Source organism: Meriones unguiculatus, chromosome 19, assembly GCF_030254825.1.
Source record: "Meriones unguiculatus strain TT.TT164.6M chromosome 19, Bangor_MerUng_6.1, whole genome shotgun sequence".
NCBI classification, from domain to species: domain Eukaryota; kingdom Metazoa; phylum Chordata; class Mammalia; order Rodentia; family Muridae; genus Meriones; species Meriones unguiculatus.
This window is the reverse complement of record NC_083366.1, coordinates 62,356,496-62,380,677: the sequence shown is the minus strand read 5'-3', so window position 1 is coordinate 62,380,677 and position 24,182 is coordinate 62,356,496. Positions and strand designations below refer to the sequence as shown.

The following is a 24,182-nucleotide window of genomic DNA, read 5'->3' as shown; positions in this document are numbered from 1 at the left end:
ATTTCTATAACTAGCGCCAAGTTGGACTTGGTGGTATCCAAACTTTGGTCTGTTGTGAGCTTTCTATATGGGGTGAGTAGGTGTGTGTGTGTGTGTGTGTGTGTGTGTGTGTGTGTGTGTGTGTTGTATCTCCTGAGGAACAGTTTTGTCATACAACACCAATTACTGACAGGAGTGTTTTTTTCTCATCCACAATACTGATAGAGTCATTTTACATTCATGTTTTAATACTCCATTCTCATCTTAATCCAAGACACAGCCCTGCCCTACAGCACTGAGAAAACTCCCAAATACTTTGCTTTTCTTCTGTGGAAAGAAACTGATTATAGTGACAATATTAGAGAGAGCAATAGTTTGAAAACATTGCCTGGGGGACACAGAAGTTATTTTTATTTCACAATTAGGCACTTCTGTCCCTAGGGCATTTTACAGCCATGGTTTGAAATAACAGCCATTATTTTATTACAATTTTCTATTTTTTTGCACATAAAAATATTTAGGAAGTGGTTTTAGCTGGGTTTTATTAGTCATAATGCCAGGAAGCGCCTAGTGTTATGGATGATGGAATTATCTTTGAGGGCTTCCCTTTAGTGTTATGTCTTCCTTATAGTCTACATTCTCTCACTGTTTGGTACTAGGACTGAAATATAAAGTACAAATTGAGTATTCCCTCCATTTGTATAAGTAACGTGCACACGGGAATAAAGTGTATTCTGTCCATATGTTTCCACTCGTCCCCAAAATCAGCATGAAACTGTCCGTGCCATCCGTGAACATACTTAGTATCTTTAAGGCCGTGTAGACTTGATTCAGCAAGCACAGAAGCAGCAATTCCAAAACAGCCAGCTGGGTGGGACAGCCTCTCCCTCTTAGGTGATTTAATAAACTCAAAATTCTGCTCACTGGTATGTGTGTGTAGAGAGGACAGAATAACGAAGTCATAAAATACAAAAGGTTGCCTCATGTATTGAGACAATTCCTAAATGCAAAATGGAACTAACCTTTTTGAAATCCATCACGGTGTGTGTGTGTGTGTGTGTGTGTGTGTGTGTGTGTGCGCGCGCGCGCACAGGTACAGCTATGTGCAGGTGTGTGCGGAGCCCAGGAGTCAACACTGGATATCTTCCTATATCAATTCCATTTCACTGTGTGAAATAGTGTTTCTCGCTGAACCTGGAACTCACTGATTCAGTTAGACTCACTGGCTAGCAAGCCCCTAGAAACCTATATATTCACCTCCCAAGAGCTGGGATTACACACACACACACAAACACACAAACACTTCCACATCTGACGCTTAAAAAACAAGCGAACAAACAATGGTGCTAAGCATTCCGAATGAAGCCCACACGCGTATACAGAAAGCACTTTACCAACTGAGCCTTACCTGCCAGAACCCTCAATTTTCTTCTTAAATACTTGGAACAGAGCACTTAAATAACATCATGCTCTGATAATGTATGCGGAAACAAAAAATGTTTCCCCTTCATTTCTATGTATTGATGTGTGATGCTTTCCGATGGTGGTCTGAGTGAGAGTGATCCCCATGGGCTCATACATTTGAATACTTGGTTTCCAGCTGGTGGTACTGTTTGGGAAGGATTGGAAGACATGGCCTTATCAGAGGAAGACTGTCACTAGGGATGCACTTTGCGTTTCAAAGAGCCAACACCATCCTGTTAGTTCTCTCTCACTCTCTCTCTCTCTTTCTCTGTTGTAACCTCTCAGCTACTGCTCTAGCATCATCATGCCTGCCTGCTGCCGTGTTCCCCACCCTGATGATCACGGGCTCACCCTCTGAAATTGTCATCTTCCAACAAGTTGTTCCTCTTGTAAGTTGCCTTGGTCATGGTATCCTATCCCATTATTGGAAAAGTAACTAAGACACTTCCTTTTAGATGTACACAGAAAAAAAAATTTTTTTCTCAAATATCATCATCCTACAAACATTTGAAAAATATCATTCAAGTCCATTGTAGCGAACCATGTTCTAGAAGAGCTATTGACCTCTCTACTTCTGATATCACGGTCTAAGTTTCCTGTGGCACCACACCTTCCTTCCTCTTACCCCACATGAGTACTATAGGCACTGGGGCTGGGGTATCTTGAATGAAAAAATGGATAAGACCTGCCAAGAAATACCAATTTCTTGTCCCAGCACTTAGTTTCCAACAAAGCATTTGCTCCATGCCAAATCAATGAAAGATGCTTCTGATTCTTTAATGTATGAATATAAACTGTGCTTATGATGTATTTACATGGTATATCACACTGGAATAATTCCAACAACCTGCACATGCTTATTTTGATTTTAATGTGTAAAATCTCTTTCAATCTGAACTACTGGATTGTCTGAAGAACTAAACAGAGCCTGTTGTCATTCACATCTTTACAATGTTTCATTTTAATAATTTTTCATTTGAAGAATTCATGGACTGTTAGAATAATGAAATAGTTCTGATATTTCTGAACAAAGGAAGTGAAACTGGTACTCAATGGGGAAGCAGTTTGCTTGAACTAAACCAGGCATGTTTAGTTTGGGGAATTCTACCAATAGATCTCCCTGTCCACAGAGAAACTAGTGTTACTTGAAGATAGGAAAGTTCCTGCAGTGGCCATACCTTGAAGCACAGTGTTGTATATGAGTAAATACCTGATTCTAAATTAAATCCAAATTTACTAAGACATATTATTTTATATCTGTGTTTTATTAAAATGTATTAAAAATAAAATATTTGAAAGTTAAAAAATCTCTTAGCAGTGTTCAAGCATACAGTGTATTAACTATAGTTAATAGAGTGTATCATTGCACTGCGCCATACAGTTTCTAGAACTTGTTCTTCCTATCTCCCTGGAGCTCTGTAACCTTTGAGTAACATTTCCCCATTCCTGCCTCACCCCCAGTTCATGGTGACCATTCTCTTCTGCTCCTGAGGTCAGTGTCATCCACATGTAACTATGGCATTTATCTTTCTGTCCCTTGCTTATTTTAATTTAATCTAACACTCACCAGTTCCATGCCTATTGTTAGGAATGGCAAGAGTGTGTTCTTCTTAAGACTAAGTGGTCCTATTTTGTATGTGTTCTGAGCTCTTTTTCTCCTTGGAGCCACTGACCCATTGACAGACACCCTGTCTTAGATGTTCTGAAATGTGTTGCAATAAACATTGGAGTTCAGATCTCTTCAACATCCTAATTCCATTTCCTTTGAATATCTACCTGGAATTGGGATTACTGGATCACACTGTAGTTCTCTTTTTAAATTTCCAGAGGAACTGTTGTACTGTTTTCCGTAATTACTACCTTAATTTATAGTCACATCAACAGTATGCAAGAGTTCCATTTGTTCACATCTTTGCCAACATTTGTTAGTTGTTGGATATATATAATGTTATGTATATTATATAATATATAATATTTATGTTTGTGATATTTAAATACTACTATAATAATATAATTTATAATAATATATATATATTATTACATATAAATCTTACTTTGGCTTGATTTTCATCCCTTGATGATTTGTGAAGTTAAACCATTTTCTATAAAGCTATTTGTTATTTTCATATCCTCTTTAGACTAATGTCAACTTGCAAAAGGAAGAAAGAGACAACTGGAGACCAAACAGAGTAATGGAGAGACGTGAACATCCTCACTGTATATGGCACACATGGGACAAAGTTTATAATGTGACCCACTGTACAAGAGTACAATGAATATAAGCTAATAAAACAATTTAAATAGAGTATGGCACAAACTTGTACTCTCAGCACTGGAGGGGCAGAGACAAGATCCTTGGGGCTAACTGCTGAGCTTCAGGTCACAAAGAGACTATGTCTTACAAGAAATGGATAGCTATTATGGCTTGAAGCAAGATACATATATGTTAATAAGCCAATATCCAAAACATATCACAAAATGTGATTTACCTGTATGCATGCTGTATGTGTGTGTGTGTTTCCTGAAAGCTCATGACTTTGAACCTAGCTGGTAGTCTTGGGGAAGATATGGAAACTTTGGTAGGGGCCGCCTTGATGGAATAAGTACCTCATTTTGAGGGCAGGCCATGAGGTTTGCCTTAGTTACTTTTCTATTGCTGTGATAAAACACCATGACTGAGGTAACTTAGGAAAGAAAGCGTTTAATCAGGACTTGATTTCAGAGGGTTAAAGTCCGTGATGCAGAACAAAATCACAGCAGCAGGAACAGTTAAGAGCTTACATCTTGGTCCATCAGTAGGAGGCAGAGAGAGGAATGCTGGGAATGGCATGAGCCTCAAATCCTGTCCTCAGTGACACACCTACTGCAACAAGGCCACACCTCCAAATCCTTCCCAGGCAGTTCCACCAGCTGGGCAACAAATGTTCAAACACAAGCCTATGGAGGTCATTCCCATCCAAGATTCTATAGCTTGGCTCCACTTCCTGTTCTCTCTCTCTCTCTGCTTCCTGACTTCAGCCGCAGTGTGCTGAGCCAGCCCACACCCCTGCTGCCATCTCTTCCCCTCCCCGCCCCCCACTCAGGATGAACTGTATCCCCTGTGGAACCGTAAACCAAAATTAACTGTAAGCCCTTTCTCTCTTAGGTTGCTTTTGTCACCGTACTTCACCTCAGCATGAGAAAAGTAACAAATGCGGTAGCCATTTCTGAGCACAATACCTGAACTTGTGCTCTGGCCTCCACACACACATGCACACACAGACACACACATGCACACACACATACACACGCCACAAAAACGCATGCACATAGACACACACTTGCATACACGTACATACACACACCACAAACATGCGCACACACACACACACAAAAAACAAACATGCATACACATTGTAAAACATTTTGAAATAGTGTCTATTCAGGAGTTTTGCCATTTGTTGTTGTTGCTGTCAGTGGTGGTTTGGTTTGGTTTGCTTTGCTTTGCTTTGCTTTGGTTTTCAAGACAGAGTTTCTGTGTTTCCCTGGCTACCCTGGAACTTGCTCTGTAGAATAGGCTGATTTGGAACTCACAGAACTCTGCTTGTCTCTGCCTCCCGAGTGCTGGTCAGCCAACTTTTGCCCTTTTAAGACAAGTTGTTTTTTTGATGGTGAGTTTTTCTGGTGTGTTTTGGAGATTGCCTGTTATCACATGCATAGCTTGCTGGCACCTATTTTCTTTGTGGGTGATCAATTCCTTCTGACCATTGTGGGGTTTTCATTTGTTTGTTTTTGTTTGTTTGTTTGTTTGTTTGTTTGTTTGTTGTGCTGGCCTGCTTTCTAGTGTGGTGCAATCCCAACCATGTATTTCTCCCTGGTTTTTGTTGTTGTTGTTGTTTTTATAGTAATTTTATAGCTTCAGACCTTGCATTTAACTCTTCAATTGACTGGTTCTCATACATAATGTGGAGTAAAGGTCGAATTTGTTTCCTTTTGTGTGTGGATCCATTTGTTAAAGAGACCCTTTTCCCTGTGTGTATTCCGGCTGCTTCTGCCGACAATAGGTCAACTGTAGATGACAAGACTTGTTTGGGGAAGTTCTCTTCCAACCTGTTGGTCCGTATAACTGTACTGTGTCAGTAGCAAGGTCTTTACACTATCATAACTTTTTAACCAATTCTCAAAAATGTTTTGTTTCACTTTTTTATCAAAATTGTTTTATCTCCTTAGGGACTTCTATACCACATATGAGTTTAAGGTTTTTTCTAGTGTATGAAAAAAATCATTAGAATTTTGATAGAGATTGCATTGACTCTGTAAATAGTCTTGAGAAACATAAATGTTTTAACAATATTAATTCTTTTAATCCATGAACATAGGACATCTCATTTTTTGCCTTGTTTGATATTTATATCAATGTTTTATAGGTTTTATATATATATATATATATAAAATGTTCTTGAGTGAATTTATTTACAGACATTTTTATACTATTGTACATGACATTACTTTTCTTAATTTCTTTTTCAGGTGCCTCAGTGATAGTATATGAAAATGCTACAGGATAGGCAAACAACTTTTTTACTTACCTAATGATTCTGGTTTTGATCTTTGGTACTCTGCTGAACACAGTTGGGAAAGTAAGCATTCTTTGATCTTAGGCTTTTTACTATTGACTGTGACACTGATTGTGAACTTGTGGTATATGCTTTTATTCTGTTGAGGCAAATGTGTTCCACAACCAAGTTAATGACAGCTATTTAACAGACAGGATGTTGGGCTTTGTCAAAATTATTTTCAAATAGACTGGGACAAAAATGGGCTTTTACCCAGTTTGCTAATGCTCTGTGTCATGCTTCTTGGTTTGTGTGTGTTGAATGATCCTTGCATCCCAGGAGTCAGTCCCACTTGGTCATTGTGAATAACACTGTGAGTCTGATAATTTCAGCATTTTTATAGAACCCTTAAAAATGAGAATTCATTTTCCTGCTGTGGACCATTAGTTTTACAATGCCATGAGCTCAAAGTTTCAAACACCTCAGCATAGAGAGAGTTTTTGCTTGATTTTTTGTTGTTGTTGTTTGTTTTTGTCCTGAAAATGAAACCAAATAAAAGAAAGAAGAGAAGAAAAAGATCCCGTGGCATGACTGTGTCATGGCTGTCATTTGAGTCTCCTCCCAACTCTGCTCCTGCCTGAGTCCTTGCCACTGACTACTTGGGTATGGTGCCACACATCTGTAACCCTAGTACTACTTGGGAGGTTGAGGCAGGAGGATTGCTGCAGGTTTAAGGCCAGAGAGTTCCAGGCGAACAAGGGCTGTGAAACCTGTCTCAGTAAATTAAATAAATAAATAAATCCTTTCCTTGAAAGAGGTCTAACTCGTGGGACTTTTGTGGGTGGCCTCTTTAAGGAGCATCACAGTTTCTCCAGCATGCGCCATGTGTTCTAAGATGTCCGTCATCCCAGTTACCTCACCTCTTACTCTTCATTAACTGTGTTGCCAAAACCATACCCAAAATACACAGTTTGGTTTGGGCAAACAGTAAATGCCAGCCATTAATAACCTAGATTTAATTCTGCCACTGGCGTGTGGGTTCTTGAATAATGTTGAAATGGGTGATATTACGTGTCACCTTGGCTACGTATCAGCACCCAACTGTTTAGCCATATGTTACCCTAGATCCTGTAGAGGGTAGACTTTGAGTGATGCAAATTACCCTCCATATTGTGAGTGAACCATAGTCAGTCAACCGAGCACTCTAAAAGATTGACATCCTCAGAAGAGGAAGAAATCAGGCAGGCCTCCAGAGAAGCTAGAGACCCAACACTGCAACACTGACTCCTGCCGAAATGTCCAGGCTGCCTGATTTCAGCCCCTACAATAGCATAAAGCAATCAGTGTGTGTGTGTGTGTGTGTGTGTGTGTGTGTGTGTGTGTGTGTGTGTGTCTTCTGCGGCTTTTGTGTTTCTCTAGAACCCTGACTGACACAAATAAAAATATCATACTCTCCTTGCTTGGATATCTCAGATACTGGCGAGTTATTTTGCCTGCATAAAGATTTCTACCTGTATCTCTTCAAATTCATTACATGTTGGATATGTGCCTGCTACTCAGTTGATCTCCATCAGCTGAGATATTTTAGAATAGGGTTCCCTCATATGCCATATCTATTAACGTTCCCAGTTTAGGACTTGACACACTTGATAAGAAGGCTTTGATCTCCTCATCCCAGTAATTAGAAAGTGTTCATCATTAAAGCCTAACTTATACTGGAGCCCTGTTGAACATAACTGGATCTCCCATCAACCAGCGTTCCATTGTGTGAACTCTTTGGCCACTTGTTATTCTGCCCAGCAGGATTATCACTCAGCTCATGCTCCTGAAGCTTTCCTACAGGAATATCACAAAAGTTCCCAGTGAACACCCTGCTGAAATGAGAGTCTGGTCACAGACTTCTTCCCACCTTTCTTTCTAACAACCCATATGAAGACATTTACTTTGACATTAATTGATGTTTTGATGCATTCCTGTTCTAACTTATTACTGCTTTCTTCTGTGAAAATCCCCAGAAGCCCTTCACCTAGAATTTTAGTCCATCAGATTACTGCTACAATAAGCACAGAATTTACAGTTTCGGTCCTTTCTAAAGCGTCAGCTTCCTCCAAGATCAGACATGTTGACTATGATCACATCCTCACACTCATCCATTATTTTGCAAAGCACGTTATCAGAGGATATGTAATTCTGCTCAATTGAAAGCAGCATGCTCCTCATCTTTGGGGGTTTGGGATGAACTTGATCATGTTAGTTTTGCTCTCTCAAGCTTAATGGTTCTTTCCTTAATAGAGAATATGGAAATGAAGCAGGATTAAGTATGAGGGCACAAAAGGGAAAATGCTATAAAATACAAGAAACACACAATTTTTATCTGTGTTCTAGTTAGAAGCGAATTTTAAATCTAGGCACATTTGGTGCACACCTTTAATTTCAGAACTTAGGAAGCTGAGGCAAGAAGGCTATGGTTGAAAGCTAGCCTGGGCTACATAATGAGTTCAGAGCCAGCCTGAGCAGTAGTAAGACTCTGGGTGCAAAAATAAAAATATCAAATATGTAAAATATGATGTCTAAGCCATCAAACTTTAAAAGACGAATTTTAAAGGGATGTAAATCATATTTAAAAGAAGTGATAACTCCAGGTTTGTGCCTTCATAATCTCCTAATACATGTAGAGTGGAAAAATGCTTTTTAAAAGTTTTGTCTATCAGATTAGTCACACTTTTATTTTAAAATATGTATGGCAAATGCATTGATGACTCTTTTGTGTTTTCCATGCCCTTTCAATATCTTCATCCATACAGGCTCATTTGAAAGGTCTGCAAATGTTAGTCTTGCTATCAGTGGGCCAACTGGACTTTATATGACTCTTGGTGCTGTGAAATCAAGGATGCTGTGTTCTCTCTTTCCTTTGGACTGTGGGTGTGAATATGACTATTGGTGCTGTGAAATCAAGGATGCTTGCGTTCTCTCTTTCCTCTGGACTGTGGGTGTGATGTGACTAGTGCCGCGAGTTCTTGTCATGACTTCCCAGATACGGTAGACTGTAACTTTCATCCCCTGTGTTGCATATACATATGTATGTGTGGATGGATGGATGTATGCATGCATGTATGTATGTATGTTACATCATTTCTCTTACCCTTTCCTCCCTCCAGTTCTTCCCATGTAGCCATGTACCCACTTGTTCTCATTCAGATCCCTGGCTTCTTTTTCTTTAATTGTTGTTACATACGGGTGTTTATCACTGCAACAGATGTGAAACTAGAAGAGAAATTGCCAACGCGGATGCCTTATCCTTAAACATGATTGAGTCTTCATGCAGGAAAACATCAAACAAATCAAACTCAACAAGACAATTGCACTTGATTCTTCCAAAATGACCATGTAATAAAAAAGGCCCTTAAAACCTGGTGGGAGAATTATCCCAGATTAAATAAACTAAACAGACGTGCCAAACAAATGCAGAGTGTGATCCTCACTCGGCCCGCTGAAGAACATGATACAAAAAAATAGAAAGCTTGACTCTAGATATAGTCTTACATGATAATGTTGAGCTGACAATAAACTTCTTACCTGGGAAAATTTACTAGACATAGACTAATGCCTCAGTTCTTAGGAGGAGTACCTGTATTTAAGGATAGTGTTAGTTATTTTTTCAAATAACTTAGAGAAAATTGAAAAGAAGCTTTAAAAAGAATATACGTATATACAAATATATGTGTGTATTATATGTGTGTATTATATATATATATATATATATATATATATATATATATGTATTAACATGAAGCAAGGGAAATGAGGAGGAATAGGACCAACATGACAAAATGATAATCACTACCAACAGCTTTGTTCCTTGGTGATCACAGCACTTACCATTATTGTATGTTCCTATTAGCTTTTAATTTTCAAAACCAGGCATGGAAAAGGCAAGGAAAGCTAATGCATAACCATGTGAAGTGAAAGGGGGACTTTAGAAGCCTGTGTGCACTGCTCTAATGGCTACACTTTGGCCACCCTGAGAACACAGTCTCATTTCCTGGGGCTTCTGTCTCATCCTTTCTGAAATGAGATAGACAAACTGAAGAGTCTCCAACACCCTTTCTTGCTGTGTGAGTGTGGACTTGGGAATAAATTGTCACATGTCTGTGTGTGAATATATGTTGTCATGCACAGAGAGCAGAATAAAATTGTTATTTTTCTTCATGAAATTACTCACTGATAATTTGGAAGTTTATAAAATATACCTTTGCAACACCTTGACCAGTTGTGTGTGTTTAATAATATTCACCCACTTAGCACTAAAAACATTCTTTTGTTCTAAGAATCAGACCTTTTACTATTTTTATTTAAAAAATAATAATTCTGTAATAATTATATATTAAATATATAACATGCACAATAAAAAAATCAAGCAAGAAAGGAGTCAACAGGGAAAGAAACTAGAGAAATCGCAGAGAATAAAAAGAAGGAAAAAAAGGAGAGATGAATGGGGCTTAAGGGAGGGATTTCCAGGAGGAAAGAGAAGAGAGGAGACGGGAGAGAAAGATCCTAGCTGAAAGGTGCTACAAAGAGTCACCAAGGCTACATGATCAGATAGGAGCTGATGCCTCTTGTGAGTGGTAAAAGCCTCCCCACATGCTCATCTCTAATTGTGAGCTTTTACAGGAGCAGCACCCATTCCATTGACCCTAGAATGTACATATATATCTATCACATGTGAGCAAGCTCTCTGCCATTCACCAGGAACCAAAACCATGAGCAGAATCAATAATGAAGAACTCTGCAAAAGAGGGTGGCTCAAGGTTTTAAGTGCTTTGTGGAGAATGTTCCCCAAACTTTATCTGATGGGCATTCTCCAAGATCATAAACAGTTAGATGAGTAAACATTTCTAAGTAGATCAATTTGAACACTGCTCTGGGCTTAAAAAGAAGTTTTCAATTTAAACTAAAAGTATATTCTCAAGATCTCCTTTATAATACAAGAAGATAACACAAAAATTTTCTACTAAAATAGTTTTTATTAATTCACTTTAATATTTATATTTAAGTATGCTCTGTATAGGGTCTGACCTTTAGCCTTGACTATGCATTTTTAATATATTAGTAATAAATCGTGCAAACATGGTAGCACACACCTGTAACCTCAGCACTTAGAGGTCTTAGGAGTTAAAGGTCATCCTTGGCTATATATCTGGTTCAAGGCTAGCATGGGCTACATGTGATCTCGTCTCAAAAAAAGAATAAAAAATAAAAAATGAAAGGATGGAGAGATGGTTCAGAGTCAAGAGCTCAACTTGCTGTTGTTGGGGACCTGAGTTTCCTGTCCAGCATCCACATGTCGAGGCTCACGACCAGCTGTGACTCCAGTTTTAGAGAACCCAACGCCTTCTTCTGAACTCCAGTGGCATTTCTACTCATATGCACGTAACCACACACAGACACACAAGTATACTTAAATGTTAATCCGACACAGGAATGCTACAAAAGGAAAGATAAAAAGAAATAAAAGGAACTAGGCAAACAAAAACCCTGCCTGTTTACCAAAAACACCACCTCTAGCATCACAAGTATTAGAGGCATTGTCTGCCCAGTGACTAAGGTTAAACAGCCGCGGTATTCTGACCATGCAAAGGTAGCATAATCACCTGTTCCTCAATTAGGGACTAGAATGAATGACTAACTGAGGGTTTAACTGTCTCTTATTTCTGATCTGTGAAACTGACCTTCCCGTGAACATAATTTTAAAGTGACAAATATTTAAATGTTGGCAGTAATCAGCATCTATCCAATTTGACTTCAGGCAACTCAACAGAACAGAAATAGTTCCTGTGTTTGAGAATCTAGCTCACAACCCAGGACTAGTAAGGTCATGGATCACAGAGCAGACCAATCATCACTCCTCAAACGGTGTAATTCCCAAGTGCATAGCTTACACCCACTGATAAGCACAGCTTTCATCCTTCATCAAAGAAGCTTGTGTTTGGAGCAGAGGGGGACCACCACAGGAAAATCACAACTGGTCAAAGTGCAAAGAACAAATGGTGGGTGGCCTGGACCAAATAGATACATCTCCCAGTCCAGTCAAAGGACCAGGAAGGCTGATGTGAAGTCATGTGTTCTGGGAATGACAGGGAAGCTATATCCATGATGCCTCAACCACACAGCTGCCTAACGGGATCTAAACAATGACAACAGGCATTATGGAAGGGGGAGACTTCATGGGCCTCCCCACACCTAGGCAAAGAACTAATGGCTGCCAAGAGAGGGAGAATTAGTCCCTTTCAGGGTTGAGCCTCTTCACTGGTTGTCCCAAATCAGCCCTGAAATCATATACATCCATGCAGTGCCCACTGCCGTGTTTATGTATTTACACACGCACACACACACATGCACAACATCAACAATTGAAGAAGAGAAGGCCAGGAATTTGAAAGGGGTCGAGGTGGGTTCACGGAAGAGGCTGGAGAAAGACCAGGAAAGGAAAGAATGATGTAACCATATCTTATTTTTTAACTAATAAACATAACTTTTCCTAAATTATGAAATGTAATTAAATTTAAAAGAGAAAAATATGTCAGTCAGAGCCAAGGGAATGTCTTGAGGAAGTAAAGCCAGACCAAAGCTGCCAATTCCTCTGGCTGCAGTAGTATCATTCATAAGGGTCTTTACAGGGACTAATACGTTCTGAAGGTTTTTGGTGGTTTTTGCGTGTCTATCTGTGTACATATGGGTATTTATATGCATATTATATATCTAGTATTCATGTATAAATATGAATGTAATGTAGTGTGCATAAACACACACACGTGTGTGTGCCCTTAGCGTAATAGGCCTTGTATTTTAATCACTATTGCAATAGGCTCTATTAGACAGTCAACCTTATCTAAAGGTTCAATTTTTGTTCAAATTTTTCGTTCAATTTTTGGTGGCTTGCTGGGTTTGTCTGTTTTCACTAAGCTTAGATTAAGGAAGAAAAAAAGAGGTGTGACTTTTGGCGGAATCAGAGGTAAACCTTGTACCCTTGTTCCTGCAAGCCTGTTAAATTATGTTTTCCTGCTTAAAATATGGCCTCCAGTGACTATGCTTGGTATCATTTTTAAAATAATAACAAGTGTCACTAAGGTACAAAAAGCCTGAAATGTTTGTGTATTTATTCTTCTACCTTCTCCTTCAACTCAATGGCCATTAAAAGGCAAGGATAGTCCCTGGAACGGGGGTGGCTTTCCCATAAAGGCACCAGAAAACGCGTCTAGAAACCTGAAGAACCTGGCTGGGACCGCATCTTTCTTTGGCAACCTGAGTATTCTCTTCTCTGAGCCCTGTTCGTAGCAACACACAAAGGGCTTCTCTGCGGCCAGGGAGAATAGCTGATTCCCAAAGCTGGCACTGGCACTTAGAAAGATTAATTACCCTATTAAAATCTTAGACACGACTCACAGAAATCTTCGTAGAAACCTTTTAACTCACAACAAACGCAGCCTCCTCGGTGCCTTCACCTTGTTACGCAGCGAAGGTCCTCGCCCTCCCCTCCCGCCCCACCATTGTTCCCGGCATCTTCCGAACCAGCCAGACACACAGAAGGGCGTGCACGCTGTCACCCCCGGCTTCCTGGTCTGGAGGCACAAGTGGGAGCGTGGTTGGAACAGATAGGGCGCACGAACCCTCCCGCCTGTGAACCGGCTGCTGTGTAGATTAAGCAGCAGAGGCAGACACTGCCCTGCGGGAAGCAGGAGGTGCCCGAGGAGATTCGGAGAGTAATCCCCTTGCACATGAGGCGCCCGGCACCCCAAGTACAGGAGGGCTGCCGTTTGCTATTGTCAGTGCCCCCGAAGGTTAACACAGGTGCTCGGACTTTGAACTTTGATCCTCACAGCCACTGTCAACATTCCCTTTCTCCCTCAGGCTTGCCTCTGCTCAGAATTCTTAGGGCCCATTGGTTCTGGGGGATAGTGTGGTGTCACGCCTGCTTAGTGTGGGTAAGACTTTGAATTCCATCCCTAGAATCAAACACACACACACACACACACACACACACACACACACACACACACGAAGCATATTCAAATGGGAAAAGAAACAGGACCAAGCAAGCAGGTTGTGATTTATGTACAGTTGAAAACAGAAGTGTTTTAGGCACCTCGCACTTAGCGCTTCTATTTCTGCAATTACATCATCATCTGGCCTGACCAGATGTTGACCTCCGAAGTAGGCTGGACTGCAGATCACAATGTACTGGTGGAGACGGTGGTCCCAGCCCAGTGCTGATTAAGTGCGTGAGTCCAGGCCAGTTAAGCCCAACCTGACGTGCCCCATCTGGAAGCTGGGAATGCTCCTAATCAAAAATGCCCAAAGGGTGTGATGAGACTGACTAGGAAAGGCCTGGCAAGGCTCCTAACACACAGTCAGTACCTAATGCACGGCGCTCAGAAAACGTGAGCTGCGGGTGTCGGTGAAAGCACGAAGGGGAAAAGGCTGCTCTCCTCACTTGCCACTTGACTTTAGACTACCAAGTAGGTCAGCTTCCCTTTTAGGCGCAATTCCTTACAAACTTAACGACAAGGGCACACAAGGATTCTAACAATTTTTGCTCACAAAATTTGGCAGAATCAGAAGATCAAAAACTGCATTTTGTTTGCCTTTTTAATCCCACAGCCGAACAGCTGGTATACTTCATTTCGTCCTCTTGATAGCACATCTTGGCTCTAGTTTTCCATAAGATATCAAATAACCACAAAGAGAAAAGAAGACTTTCCTATTTACACACACACATACAGAGAAAGAGAGAGAGAGAGAGAGAGAGAGAGAGAGAGAGAGAGAGATCGGAAGCATACATATACAGATTTAATTTTCTGGAAAGCCCAAAACTGCCCCAGCAGGATCAGCTGAGAGCTGGATTTTTTAAAACAGACTTTGCAAAGAAAATATAGACTCATAAATGGTATAAATATGAGCACAAGGACTTCCTTGCCTATGTATGCGTGATCTTAACATTAACACTTCACACAGACAGTGTGGTCACTCTCAGGTAACAGGGCCCTCCGTTCATCGCTCTCATGTGCAAGTGGGCGCTTCATTCCTGAAATTCGGAAGTTGGAGAGCCTTGGTTCCCAAACAGGTCCCTGTACATCTGGAAACCTCACAAAAGATTTCTCTCTGGGTACAGTTGAGGTCTGTGCTTTGCTTTATGCTATTCAGAGTAAGTTAGTCCATTGTGATGTGTGTAAGATTCCTAAGAGAAGTTTCCAAGCCACTTAAGTGAGCTCCAACAGAAGGTACTGACGTTTTCAAAATTCTCTCCCTTCAGGACCTGCTCAATGCTGCCACTGTACTGTCTGTCTTAGTGCTGTGATCCTCCAAACTTCATGGACTGGAACCTGAGCTCCGGTGTGGTTAAGGGGTGGGGGCTTTAGCAACCAACTAGAGTATGAGAGGCCGTAATGAGTGGGATTAGTGTCTTTTCAAAGAGAAGCCCAAGAGAGCTTGTTTGTCCCTTAAAACTATTCAAAGACACAACTAGAAAGTGCTAGATATGAGCCTGAGAATGATCAGGGACCAACCCAGCTCACACCTGATATCAGGCTTCTCAGCCTCAAGGATTGTGAGGGGCAAATTTCTGGGGTTTCTAATTCCCAGCCTAGGGTATTTTATCACCACCGACAAAGCCGATGAAGGCAGGCCCTCCCCTCAGCACAGCTCTGCTCCTGTTCTCAGCTGTTGCACAAGCAGGACAGGGCACTAGAAATCAGAATACAAGTGAGTGCTCCAAAGGGTTCTGAAACCAGGGGGAAGAGTCTAAGTCCAGCAACATGAGGTTCAGAAGAGAATCTGATGGCCAGATCCTCAGAATACACACTATTCTCTCAAAGACATTCACATCGCCATATTTTTAGTACTTTTATACAAATAAGCTTGAGTTCTAATTCTTAATTCTAAGGTATAAATAAAAATCATAGTGCCACAAAACCATGCTAACCAAGGTGACCTGTTTTCTGGTCAAAATTATCTGATTAAAACATCAATAGACAACACTATAGAAACCAGGAAAGAGTGTGGGCCACTGACTGTTATTCTAAATTGATGTTCTTTCAACTCATAGGGTAGAAACCAGCCCTGTTCTTGCCAAGCAATCTGTGTAAACGACATCAAAAACCTATCCTTAGTACCGTCAGACTTCTCCAGCTATAAGTCAAAATGGCTGTCGCTATCTGAAACCAAATGCAGTCAATGTTTTCCCAAAAGCAAGTCTAGGCAACATGAGGGAGAAAGAATTTTGAACTTTCAGACTGCCTCATTACTGGGTTTTCCTTTCCTTCTCATGACGTCCATTTAAGTATGAGAGTCATGGTAGGAGGGAAACGTTCTCCAACTCTGCTATTTGTTTGGGTTCTGCTTTTTTGTTTTCTTCTGGTAGCAGGAAGCAATCTCTAACCAAAATAAACACCTGGCAAGGAAAGAGTGTCATTTTAGTCTATTGCATAGTAAGTTGTGTTTTTTATCAAATAAATAAGAATTCAAAATGTGCTTTATATAAACCATCTATGTAATAAAGGGCTTCACTGAACACAGTGAGGAAAATCTACACTTTGCCCAAACATTTAAGACTTTATGTGTATATAGGGCCTCTGAAGAACTGTAATTTTATGATAAGTGCCTTGCTGAAGAACCTCAGTTTATATTATCCTCACAGGTGGTATTGCAAACTCTCTCTACTGGTAATTTAATTCATTTATCAAGTCATTCATTTGATACTATTTATTAAAGATGTGTCATGTGCAAAGCACCCTACAACCTTTATTATTACATACTGTACATATAGTTTTCCATTAAAATTTGGCTTTTGTGTGGAACCTTAAGCCCAATCCTTGTTATTGTGCTGCCCTTTGCCATAGCCAGAAAAGAAAGGGACAATGACAAACTGTGACAGGGCATAAGATTACAGTGGTAATAATTCCCCATGAATCTCTTCTGGCATCCATGCTGCTACAATCATCTCCCACAGGCAACCCGGCTCTGGTCGTGTGATTTGCTTTGGCAAATGAGATGTCAACTGGTGTTTCACAATATGAAACTCAATAAGCACCAGTATACAACAGTTCAATCTTCGAGAAAATCTGTCACGAAATCCCTGGGATGCCCAGAATGAAAGACCACCTAGAAACAGAGGTCCAACCATGTGGCCATCCCAGCCAGGCAAAGGCTTCCACTGGCCTCTCAGTTAGCACACACCCATCTGAACAAAACCAGGGGAGCTGAGCTAAATGCTGAATTTCCACAGACTTGAAACCAATAAGTCACAGCTATTCCAAGCCAGTACACTTTGGGATGATTTGGTTCCTAACAAGAGATCACTGGATAGTGGCTATCGTGATTGGTGACATTGAAACCAGAAGCAAGAAAACCAGAAGGCCTGAACTCTGGTCTCCAGGCACACATTTAACTGAAATGCTTAACTAATTACCATATAATTTAATCAGATCTCATACCAACATTGAAATGAGAGGCCCTCAGGGGAAAGACTGAATTACCCCAACTTTAAAGAAAGCTCTCCTATCTCCCTTGGCCTTCTAGACACATTTAACCATATTAAATCTACAAAAAAAAAAAAAAATCAACCTCTAACACATCCAGTGTGAGAGGAGAAGAGAACATAAAATAAAGAGGTGGGGAATCAGTTTTCTTTTCTTTGCCGACACTAACCAACTGATGATGGCATCCTGGCCTGCAGTGCTGAGCCAAAGACAAATGGCAGGGAGGGGCACTGATATCTATTAGCTATGCCTTCCATGGTCACAGGAGCTGGATTAGCAGCTAGTGCACGCACACATACACACTTGCCAACTAGATCTAATTCTACCATTTCCTTGTAGAGTGGAGGAAAGGAAATTGAGAGTGATAGACAAAAGACTCTTCCAAAATTGAGCTGCTATGGGCATTAGGGCTTTCAACTCTAGGTCAAATGGTCAGCATTTGCCGTTTACTTCTTTAATTCTTTATAGATGGAAAGTGTTGTGTTCAGTGGGCATTGGGAACTGATCTAACAGGTCACTTTTCAAATATAATATTGATATAATGCTTTTAATCCCTTAAAATAAATGCCGATCCGATGCACTCAAAGTGCAGCAAACCTGCCAGGCATGATCCTAAGTAGAACTTACATAATTATTCCATCTTCCAAACATCATCATTTTGAGAAACCAAACCTTAGGGGCCTAGATAAATTTACTAAGACAAAGTGGAGGCAAGAAAGCATTAGAAACAGGTTCAAATGCAGACTAGGTACAGAACCCAAAGTATTCCTCCAAACTGTTTTCTACTTTGTACTTCAAGGCAGACAATTCCTGTGTACAGTTCACACACAAACCACTGGAATCTACTCAGATATGATCGTGAGATCCACCATAAGGGGCACACCTTGTACAAATCTCTTCTTTTCCCATGCTTACTAGATGTGGCTTCTTACACAAAGCCACGTCTCCCAAGAGGACAGCCCTGGGAAACCATTCCTAATCCATGCATCGCCTCTTGACTTTCCACAGGGACAGGCTGGGACACAGTAGTCCCGGGCCCACGTCTCTACCATCTCTTTGTACCCTTCCAAGCAGAAGGGTCAGTGGCCTTGCTTTGGAATCACTGTGGCTGGATTTGTTTCCCTCTGTGGGAAGCATGGGTGCGTGGTGGACGACGTGGGGGAAGTCAAGAAATAAAATAAAGAAATGAAAGGAGCTGATGATTTCAAGCCTCGCCTAGTCATTACCAAAATCTGCTTCCCTGGTTCAGATCTTCAGCAATGACGAACAACTGCATGAACCACGGGTATTTGGCAATAAGGAAAAATGGTGACTCAGGGTCTCCACACTATGTAGAGAAGATCACATGCCGGAACAGAAACGGACACCTTAGGAGACAGTCTGGGAACGATTTGTCAAACAAAGAGCTAGGAACACTCCCAAAGCACCACTTAGGAAGGCCAGCTATACCAACATGTGCTTGGGGTGGAGGACCAGCCATGGCGGGTCGGAGGCCATTCCAAGAGTCCCAAACACTGCTGCTCTGAGATCCTCTGTGTCTTCAGTTCAGGATCTGCCCAGTTCACATGCTAAGGAACGCACGAAAGCCCTCTGAGGGCACAGTTGGGCCAAAGACCCCCTTGTGCTGCTGCTGCTCCCCATGATCCTCCCCCATCTCAGTACTGAACTCCTCTCCACCAGGTCAGGCTCCTGCCCAGTCCTCAGAGTCGGAGAGGTCTACTTCCCTCCCCATCAGGCACGCTGAAGACCTTTGGTGGGTTACTCAGCCTTCCTCAGTCTCAGATCTTTATTTAGTACACATAAATGCCGGTTCCAAACAATGCCCCCATTGTTTTAAAGACTCAATGAGGCGATAAGTTCTTTAACAAGTCGAATAAACAGAGGATGCCAATAAATGTTAGCTCCCTGCATTTCCTCTTCTACAAGCCTAATCTCCTCTATCCACTGAAGTTCCCATGGACCTCAGGCAGCAAGAGCTGTCTAGGAATGAGCATCCGGCTAAGGTCACAGAAGCTTGGGACTCCAGGTTTCATCTTTTTCCCCGATTAGCCTGTGGCTCCGGCAACACTACCTTCACTGTTGGCAGAGCAACGATCCCATGCGGGGTACCACCAGCCTCTAATGTTCAAAAATAACTCCTCAGCTCCCTCGCCATGTCTATCCTCATCCTGACTGGCACCCAGCACCATGCACTGGGACAGCATGAGTCAGCTCCGCAGTGCACATCTTTAATCCCAGCACTCGAGGGGCAGAGGCAGGTGGATCTCTGTGAGTTCAAGGCCAGCCTGGTCTACAGAGAGAGTTCTAGAACAGCCAGGGCTACACTGAGAAACCCTGTCTTGAAAACAAAAGCAAAAGCAAAAGCAAAAGACAGCAAGAGTCCTGCTGTTAAAGAATCTTCATTCCACGTGTTCTCCTCCCTCCTCAAAATGGAAGCACACAGATGCAGCTGTGCCGCAATGAGTTTGAGCACTCCCCTGGCACCGTGGCTCACACCTGTGATCCCAGCACTCAGGAAGGCAGAGGCAGGTGGATCTCTGCGAGTTCGAGGCCAGCCTGGTCTACAAAGTGAGTCTAGGACAGCCAAGGCTACACAGAGAAACCCTGTCTTGAAAAACCAAATATATATATATATATATATATATATATATATATATATATAGAGAGAGAGAGAGAGAGAGAGAGAGAGAGAGAGAGAGAGACTCATAGTTCACAGGTAACAATAGACCCAGACCCTCTGCCAGTTCCTTACAGAAATAATACTCTTAAATCCTCATAACTTCAATTTAAGCACTATTGCCTGTGACCAGGACAAAGTGGAAGCCCCAAGCGGCTAATTACCTCACCCAAGCTATAAATGTTGACGCCAAGACGGGAACTAAAGATCCCGATAATCAAGCTTGACCACTGGGCCACAGCACATCCTCCTCCTGGTATTCGGACTAGAATTTGTCTTTCCAGCAGGAGGTGCAGATCAGACAATGCATGCTGGGTATTACCATTGAATGGCTGTCATACTGCCTGAGCTCTGTATTGGGGAGCTTATTTCTTATATGTGTATATAAGAGATTTTTAAAGCAAGCATATTTGTGCAATAATTCATGCAGTGATCAATGCAACGTGAATACAAGGGTGAATGCTCTGTCAGATGGAAAGCGGTGATTGATTAACTCAGTCTTGGGCCTTGCGCTGGGATATAGACGGCTATCCCCATGCAGAAGGTCAACAGAGGAGAATTTGGAAAGTTAAGTGACTTCCCCAACATCCCACGGCAGGTAAGAAAGAAACTGCAGATTTTCAACCATATTCACTGATTTCCGTTGGTATGCTATTTTTAGTTCATCTAGTAATACTTTAACCCAAAATACACATTCAGAAATGCTGCCCTTTAATCACAGATAATCTCTGTGTGCTCATTTTTCCTTGTTGGACACAATAAAAATGATAGCATCTAATAATAAGAAAAGTAGAAAGGAAAAAAAAAGACACTTGGGGGAAAAAACCCTCTGCACTCATGAATTAGCAACTGAATTATTGTGTACGGAGAATTAGCAACTGAATTATTGTGTACGGAGAAGTCCTTCTCTTACCCAGGTTTAGACACAGTGAATTGATGGCAGCAAGTTCAGATGTTTTATTGTCCTAGTCCTGGATTTGGATTTTACAATCAGAAATATCTCTGGTCCAACACTTCAATTACTAAGGGAAAATATGAGCCAAAAAAACAAAATCACTGCTAACCATACTGACACACTCCCCAGCCCTGCTCTTCTTCCATTTGTTTGGGTAATAAACAAATGAAATTTTGGTGACAAATTGATTTCTCACTGCTGTGCCATGAGACTGGGTTTTGTAACAGGGCTGAAACTGCTGTTATGTGGCTTTGAATTGACAAATATTAATTCAGCTTAAACTCTCCAAGGACTTTTTGAAAAACATTACCCAATGGGGGAGAGAATAAACCCAATCCATGTAACTGATTAAATGTCTTTGTGGTTATTCTTTTCTCGCGTTTATTTATTTATTTTTTTAATATTGGCAGGAGAACAGATTACTGAAAATTTCAAGTCTCAACCACACACTGCATCACTTAAAGCCCTGACAGAAATTGTGCTTGACAAAGGTACAGACTCTGGACTGGGCATTCTCCTTGTGCTGGGCATTCGAGTAACTGAGTAGCTAAAATTCCAGTAGCAAATTAATCTGACTTTGCAAAAGTGTGGATGCCAACTGGGGTAATTCCACCCTAGAAATTCTGATCAAATTGGTTCAAACGTCATTCTAGGAGCTAGAGAGATGGCCCAGAGGGTACAGTGCTTGCTGGGAAACACGGGGGGGGGGGGAAGTTCAGTTCCCCAGAACCCTTAGTAAGAATAGGTATAGGGGTACCCTAGCACTGGAGGTGGAAGGCAGAGTCAGACAGACCTTGGCAACTTACTGCAACTGAACTGGCTGAACCAATGACTTCAGTGGGAAATGCTGTCTTAGAAAATAAGGTGGGGGCGGCAGCCTTGCCAGGCCACAGAGGAAGACAGTGCAGCCAGTCCTGGTGAGACTGACAGGCTAGGGTCAGCTGGAAGGGGAGGAGGACCGCCCCTATCAGTGGACTGGGGGAGGGATGTGGGAGGAGATGAGGGAAGAAGGGAGGGAGGGTGGGATTGGGAGGGGTTGGGGGAGGGGGCTACATCTGGGCTACAAAGTGAATAAATTATAATAAATAAAATCATAAGGTTGAAGGCAATAGAAGATGCCACCATCGACCTGGCCTCTACATGCTCACAGACATAGAGACTCACACACTCACACTCATCCAACTCACACACACACATACATTCACACTCACTCACACAAAAGAAGAAGACAAAGAGATACACACAGAGAAGACAGACAGAGAGACAAAAAGACACACAGAGAGAGGAGATAAACAGACAGACCTCATTCTGGCTCCAATGGGTAGCCCAGCATACTGTTTTATATAACTTGGCACTGTCAGTTTCTCATGTTTTATCTTGACATCCTCGATTCTGATTCTCCATCAAACTTCCTCTTTCTCTTCCTCCTATTTCACAATAGAGGTTCGTGCCTGACCAGAGCCTGACACTGAAATGTATTGATTTCGTCACCGGGTGTGATTTTGCTGCTTCTACCCAATGCCACATCAGGAGCCCACTTAATAACTATTTTTTTATTAAAAAAATTCTCTGATTCTAAAAATTGTACATCTTGATTATAGAAAGTGTTATAGAAAGTGTTTGTCCAAAAAGAAAACTCACCTACAGTCTCACTTCCAACACTTCCTCACCGGTTCATGTGTCAGCACCTTCTCTGCAGGGTTTATCTCTCTGTATGTTTCTACTGAGATGAGGCCATCACAGCATGTGGTCCTGCGTGCTCATCCTGATACTTCATGTCATATATTGAGCCTTCTCTCACAAGAATGATGATTAATGTCTACATAGTAAACCGGGCCTATGCTAGCTCACATAACCACCTACTGTTAAGTGCTGAAAATTTTACAAATGCCAAGTTAGCCCTGTACTCAGCCAGGTGGTCATCCCTGACAAAATATGCATGTATGTGTTGAATACTTGTACAAACAGCAAACATAAGGCAATCCAGAAAGTAATCAAATAATTTTCCAGATAGAGCCATGCTTTGCTTAGTGGTAGAAATGCATTCTGGAAAGTTCAGCATTAGGCACTTCCATCTTCTTGCAGGTACCATGATCTTAGATGATAAAGGTTAAGCACTCAGTATGGCCTTTTAAGTCAGTCAAGGGTTATGGCACAGGCCGGGGTGATGGCTCATTTGGTTATGTATTTGCCTTACAATAGTGAAAGCCTGACTCAATACATCAGAACATATGTTTTTTAAAGGGCCCAGTTTGGTGCCCTGGGCTTGTAACCCAAGCACTGGGGAAATGTAGAGAGAAGGAATCCTGGGGCCCGCTGTCAATTTAGCCCAAACTAGTGATAGAAATCACCTCTCAATCTAAAAAAATAACAATAGCAAATAATGATTGTGAAAAGCAGATGGCACCTGCGAACCACCTGAGGCTCTTCTCTGGCCTTCAACACACATGCATGCGCTCGTGTATATGAACGCACATATGCACAAAATCAAAGACACGGAGCAAGCACCAAGCATTGAGGCTGCCTGTGGCACACTGCACTGTGATCAACCACAGGCAGAGGAGAGCCCTCTAAAACAGAGATGAACACGTATAATATGATGCAATGGTTATGTAAACCAGTAACCGTCATTTTTACCATTTCCGTGCATTGTGTACTGTCCATAGTTTCACAAATTTTACTTCGATGTAACCAACTACACAGCAATTGTGGCCAACAGCATTACCACAGACACATGCATATAGAAATTTTTGGCCTCATTGTACACTCATGGGGCCATCATACATTCTGTCGCTCACTGAAACATTGTCACGTGGCACATGGCTGTGATGTATGTAACCTACATGGTAAATCTGCTAGCGGAATGGTGTTTGCCTCTATCCAGTATGGGAGCCGTCAAGGCCAGAGATGGGGATGGAAGAGTGTAAGACCAGAGAATGATAGACAGTGTACTTTCTGGAATGGTGACAGTCCAGGCTGTGTGGTCTCCATTCCACCTTTGTACTGTGGATGATTCCATGTATGAACACAGAGTTCTG

At 41.6% G+C, this 24,182-nt stretch overlaps 1 long non-coding RNA gene across 1 annotated transcript; it reads left to right on the top strand.

Moving 5' to 3' along the window:
• The first annotated feature begins 20,669 nt into the window (after nt 1–20,669).
• LOC132649166 (uncharacterized) lies at nt 20,670–22,682 on the top strand. Its single transcript, XR_009587603.1, has 3 exons — nt 20,670–20,787; nt 21,555–21,635; nt 22,586–22,682. It is a non-coding gene; the product is annotated as an uncharacterized LOC132649166 (long non-coding RNA).
• The last annotated feature ends 1,500 nt before the right edge of the window (nt 22,683–24,182 follow it).